This window comes from Balaenoptera musculus, chromosome 14 (assembly GCF_009873245.2).
Source record: "Balaenoptera musculus isolate JJ_BM4_2016_0621 chromosome 14, mBalMus1.pri.v3, whole genome shotgun sequence".
Taxonomy (NCBI): Eukaryota; Metazoa; Chordata; class Mammalia; order Artiodactyla; family Balaenopteridae; genus Balaenoptera; species Balaenoptera musculus.
Window position 1 is genome coordinate 35,611,400 of NC_045798.1, and position 5,553 is coordinate 35,616,952.

Below are 5,553 nucleotides of genomic sequence, written 5' to 3' on the forward strand. Positions count from 1 at the left end.
TGTCTATATGTACAAAAATCATACTGAGATTTTGATAAGAATTGTGTTACACCTGTGTATCAATTCGAGAAGAACTAAGGCCTGTACTATGGTGAGTGTTCCAATCCATGAACACAGTATGTGTTCTAGAGTGTTTGACTGAACCAGAGTGGTTGTTTTCTAAAAGTGTTCTGTCTTCTGAGGCGACTCCTTACCTGGTCCCTTGACTGGAAAGAACAGGCTTTTGTTGCTGTTGCTGTTTTTGTCTGTGTCTGTTGGTACTTCTGCCTTGGTAGCTTCTTCAGCTCCAAGTCTTGGCTATGTGAGGGAAAAAGCAAACCAGGGAACTCACCACCTGTTGTTCCTTGTGTCTCGAGGTCCCTAAGTGGTCACCTTCTCCTCTCCACTTCTGAGTTTTCTTGTATGTTTTATATATAATGTCCAGGGTTTTGGATTCTACTTAATGAGAGAATAGGTAAAAGTACCTCTGCTCCATATTCCCCAAAGTGATTATTTCTCTCCCATATGTTAGCATGTATTCCAAGTGTTCTCTAAATATATTGGTAGTAATATGAATTCCATTTTACAGATCTAATAATACTGGTAGGTATCTGTTGATGCAAATAATCAGTAAACAATAGGAATAGAAAAGAGCTTTATTCGAGCCAAACTGAGGACTATAGTGTGGGAAACCGATTAAGAAGCACTTGAATCATGTTCCTCCAGACCACAAAATGAGAGAGGATATGTAGGTAAAACACACAAAGTTACATAAGCTGTTTGTCAAGAATTAGGATTGGAGCTGGCAAGAAGTTAAGGGCACTCGTTAAGCAAGGATTAGTTGGGATCCAGTTGCATAGTTACAAGGGGAGACCTTGAGACCATAAGTTTGCAGCTGGCAGCTGCTAGAAGATATTGTTTTGAAAACGGCTGGTGGTGTCCTTGAATTTGATACAGTTCAGAAAATTCAAGTTCCCAGTGATGCAGGAATGTGTCTGAAACTACACCCACAATGGCTACTTAGCTCCATTTTGGATGCCTGAACCATAGTTACTCCATTTTGATTTTTAAAACATTCTTTTCTTTAATGGTTAAAGCAGATGTACAATGTGTGCTTGACAGGCCATAACACAGGCTGTTCTAGTGAACAGAAAGTTTAAGCCAAGTCTGGGATAAGCCAGAATGACTTCCCCATACCTCAATATGTGAAAATTTCTTCCATCATGTCCTAAGAGAACCTTCTAAATCGACACTCGTGACCTTGTATAACTGGAGAAAAAAGTTAGGCTGGACCAACACAAATTTGAACATAATTCTACCCTCTCACCCTTGACCCCTGGCTGACCTTGCACTCTTCAGTTGCACCGTCACCATTTCCCTTTCCTTCCTTCCTTCTCTGTCTCTTCTCTTTTCCTTTATCTCTTCTTTCCCAGGTTTCACTGTGGTTGTTTTAAAAACCATGCCTGTGGCAGATATACTCTCAGATACTTTTTAGAGGGCTTAAACGACACACAGCATTTATCAGTGAACTCTGGAGATTTGTTCATGCATGGCAGATAGATGCTTATTTTTGTAGCTCAAAGGAAAGTTGTAAAAACTTCTAGAGATTATTAGAATTTTCTTATGGGAGTAGTGCAAGTTAGTTGTGTGTGATAACTTTCAAAGCACTGAAGGTTGTCAAGTCTGAAACTGTATTTCAGTTGTATCCCAATGTAACGCCTTTGAATTCATCACTGATTGTTGCTAAGTGTCATTTTTCCTTTCTGTAAACAGACATATTCCTACCAACTGTGTTCACGGAAGTCTGGGAAGCTAAATGCAAAATAACATGGGTGATAATCAACACATATTTTTGCCTGAAGCAATATCAAGATAAAGTATGGTACTCTGCCCTTTTTGAAGGAGTAGCAAGTAGCTGTTAGGATGAACTCTACTAGATCAGAGAGAAAATCTACAATGAGATTTTAACCTGAGAAATCTGTTAAACAGATCAGTGCATGATCTGTTTTTCCTTTTAACCTGGGTTTTCTGGGAGCTGCCCTATCATTCACTGTTCAAGTCTCAGGACACAATGTAGTGAGTGAAGTATCCATTGTGTCTTCAACTATATCAGTTAAATCACAGAAGATGGCCACATTAGGGCAAATTTTCTGAAATTAAATGAGGGCCTGAAACCCAATGCAAATGGAAGGTGGGTCTTGATGGTCCTTAGCAGCATAAGTAAATCTGGTTAATTGTTAAACTTCCAAAGTTATCATAGAATTAAATCAACAGGCTGATAAATGCAAAACATCAAACACTTAAAGATGAAAGGAACCTCTCTGTTGAGCTAAATACAAGGAAATACATAAAGATTGATAATCTTACATCATTTAATTCTGACCTTCAAATCTACCCCTCACCATATTTTTATGTACAACTGACAAAAAATGTAAAAGATTGGTAATGCCTAGTGTTGGTAAGGGTAGGAAGAAATAGGCACTTGAACGCAGCCTTGGTTGAAAGATAAATTGGTAAACCTTTAGGAAGAGTAATTTCAGAGTCTACCAAAATTTAAAATGCACTTATCATTTGATCTGGTAATTCTACTACTGGAAATTTACCTATGGGATATATTATATTTGCAAAAGTCTGCTTCTTTATATGCATAGAGAGATGTTCATTACAGCATGAATTGCAATGACATATTCTGGCAATAACCCAGAAACCTATTAGTAGGAGACTGATTAAATAAATTATGATGAACAATGAAATAACGTGCAGCTGTTAAAAAGAATGAGGTAAGTTTGTATGTTTCATGTGAAAGATCTCCAAGATATGTTATTAAGCAGAAAAAAAGGGCAAAATATAAACAGTAGTCAGTATGCCATTTGTGTAAACATTTTAAAGTCTATATACATATACATTGATACTTGCATAAAAATTTCTTGGAGGATAGGTAATCATACTAAGGATATTTGCTCAGTATAGGCTAGGGGCCTAGAAGTTGGTGGAGAGGGAGATTTCATTTTATATCTTTCTGTGCTATTTGAAGTTTTTGTTTTTTTATCATGTACATCTTTAATTTTTTTTAATCACCTTTCCCTTAGTTAACTGTCCAATACAGCCAATCAGAGTGTTTATAAAATTCAAAATTGTAAAGTCTCATAATTTTAGAGTTGTGACCCCTTTTCATAAATAAGAAAATTGAGGGCCAGAAATCGAGAGTCCAGGTGACTTAGGCAAAGTGACTGAGCAAGCTGGTGACAGGGCCAGGAGAAGTCTAGTTCCCTGGCCCCTGGTCAAGTGACTGACCATTGCACTTTGCTACTTTGATGTTGTCTCTGGGGAATTGCTCCAAAAGCACCTGAAAATTCAATCAATTTAGGTCTCTGTTAAATAACCACTTCCTGAAAAACATCATACTTCACATATGTTGAATAATGGCCTCATAGCTATTAAAAGTTTTTTACTTAATAATTTGGAAGTGGCCTAAATGCATTGAAACAAACAATCCCCAGCCAACTGAGGTCACTGCTGGTAGCCAGACAGCCACCTGATTCCCTGGCCTCTAGATATTCCCGCAACGTACAATGTAGGGTGTGGGTCCCTGTCGTACCCACCGAACACACCGTGTGAATCGTCAGGCAGCATGATGCATTACACCAAGGAGACTAGAAACGGTCTTTGGACCTATTAATAAGCTAGGTTAGGGCAAATCTTCACTGATTTTAAAATTATTTTTTACGGAGGTGTAACTTACATTTAGTAATGGGCTCAAGTCATAAATGCTCGGCTTGATGAATTTTCACACACACACACACACACACACACACACACACACACACACCCTGTAGCCACCACCCAGCTCAAGCACCCATCAGGCTCCCCTGTGCTAACTCCATCAAGAGTCCACAGAGGTAACTACTGGCCTCTAACACCGAAGATTAGTTTTCAAGTCTTCATTATTAAAAAAAGAAAAAAAAAAGAAAAGCAGCTGACGATATGGGGGGGTGGGCTGGATAAGAAAGAGGGATCAAGAGTGTTCTAATCTATTCCATTTTTTAAAAATCCTCTTATTATCTTCCTCCTTCACTGTGTTTTCTTAAAAATTATTGTGTGAAAGAGCTTTCACTTAATACCTCTCTTCTAAAAGGAGAATTTTTCTCAGCTTCTCTTTTTATAGTTTATTTGTGCTTGAACGTTTGGCATGCCCTAGAGATCAGAGAAAACTACACGGAAGGAGGAAAAGCATTACAGAGGGCCATTGTTTTTTTTTTTTTTTAAGTCTTAAGGTCTATGTTCCCTACCTGCTGTATTTCTCACTGCTTTTACTTGGAATCAATGCCTACCTTTGCGTAGTCACCAAAATTGGTGTATAGCATATATCATCTAAGAATACACATATTGAAACATTATTTTTCTTATTTAACACTAAAGAATAAATGCAGTAAGATTGCAGAGTTGAGTATAAAGACTTTAGGGAGAAAAGCAGACCTTGAAATGGATTTTTGTTTAAAGTTTGGGGGCCATTACAGTGGGGTCCCAAAGCACCAACTTAAAGGATGCTGAAAATGAACCGTCTTCCAAAGGGAGTGCCTCGTATGGGATGCCAGTGGATTAGGGGTAGGGGAGTTCCCAATCGGGTACAGCCCGGCCCAGAGTTCTGATGTTGTTTCCAGCCGGCCATCGGCTGACCTCGTGTGATTCCACCTACCTAGAGCAGATGTATTCTCAGGGTGTGGGGATGTGGGCATGGAGAAAATTCCAACTTGCTGAAGGAAGCTAAGGGGGCTGGAGGTGGCAGTGGAGACAGCTGTTCCTCTTGCAGACAGTGACCCTATCCCCAGCCTCTTAGGGTCAGAGAGCTGGGACTTGAATAAAAAAGCTTAAGAAGCACTTGGATACAAACTTCCTGCAGTGTTGTAGTGAATGATGAAGATCAACTTCACCATTGATCTGGTGTAAACCTATAACATCAAAAGCCCAAAAGGTTGAAGCAAAAATGACAATTGATATTTATTTAAAATCTATAATTTCCCCACTGCACTACACCCTTTAAACTACTCTTTACAAATATTTTTTGACACTGCTTAACAACAAATACAAACATTCCAGGAGTGGTCAAAGAAAATCAGAATGCTCACGATTAGAGATGAAACCTCAGGTTGACACAAAATGATGTTTTGCTCTAGAAATGAGAATTAGGCGTGATAGGCAAATGCTAAAAAGCCACGTCTTATCTTTTTCTTTTTTTTAAGATTTTTTTATACAGCAGGTTCTTATTAGTTATCCATTTTATACATATTAGTGTATATATGTCAATCCCAAAGGCCACGTCTTTTCATAGTGAGCCCGCAAGGTGCAGGAGCTGGCTTGCAGCAGGGAGCACAGCTGCCCTCCTGCTTCTGCTGTCACAGAGGTACGAAGTCTCCCCAGATCAAGGCTGACCATTGCAAGGCTCGAACTAATCACAGCTCTTCTTGCTATTCAATTTCCTGTAAATTGGGATTTCTGAGTTTGAGACAAAACAAAGACTTCAACTCATCTCTCATGACCGGGGTGGGCATTCAGATGAAAACCAGAATCACCAAT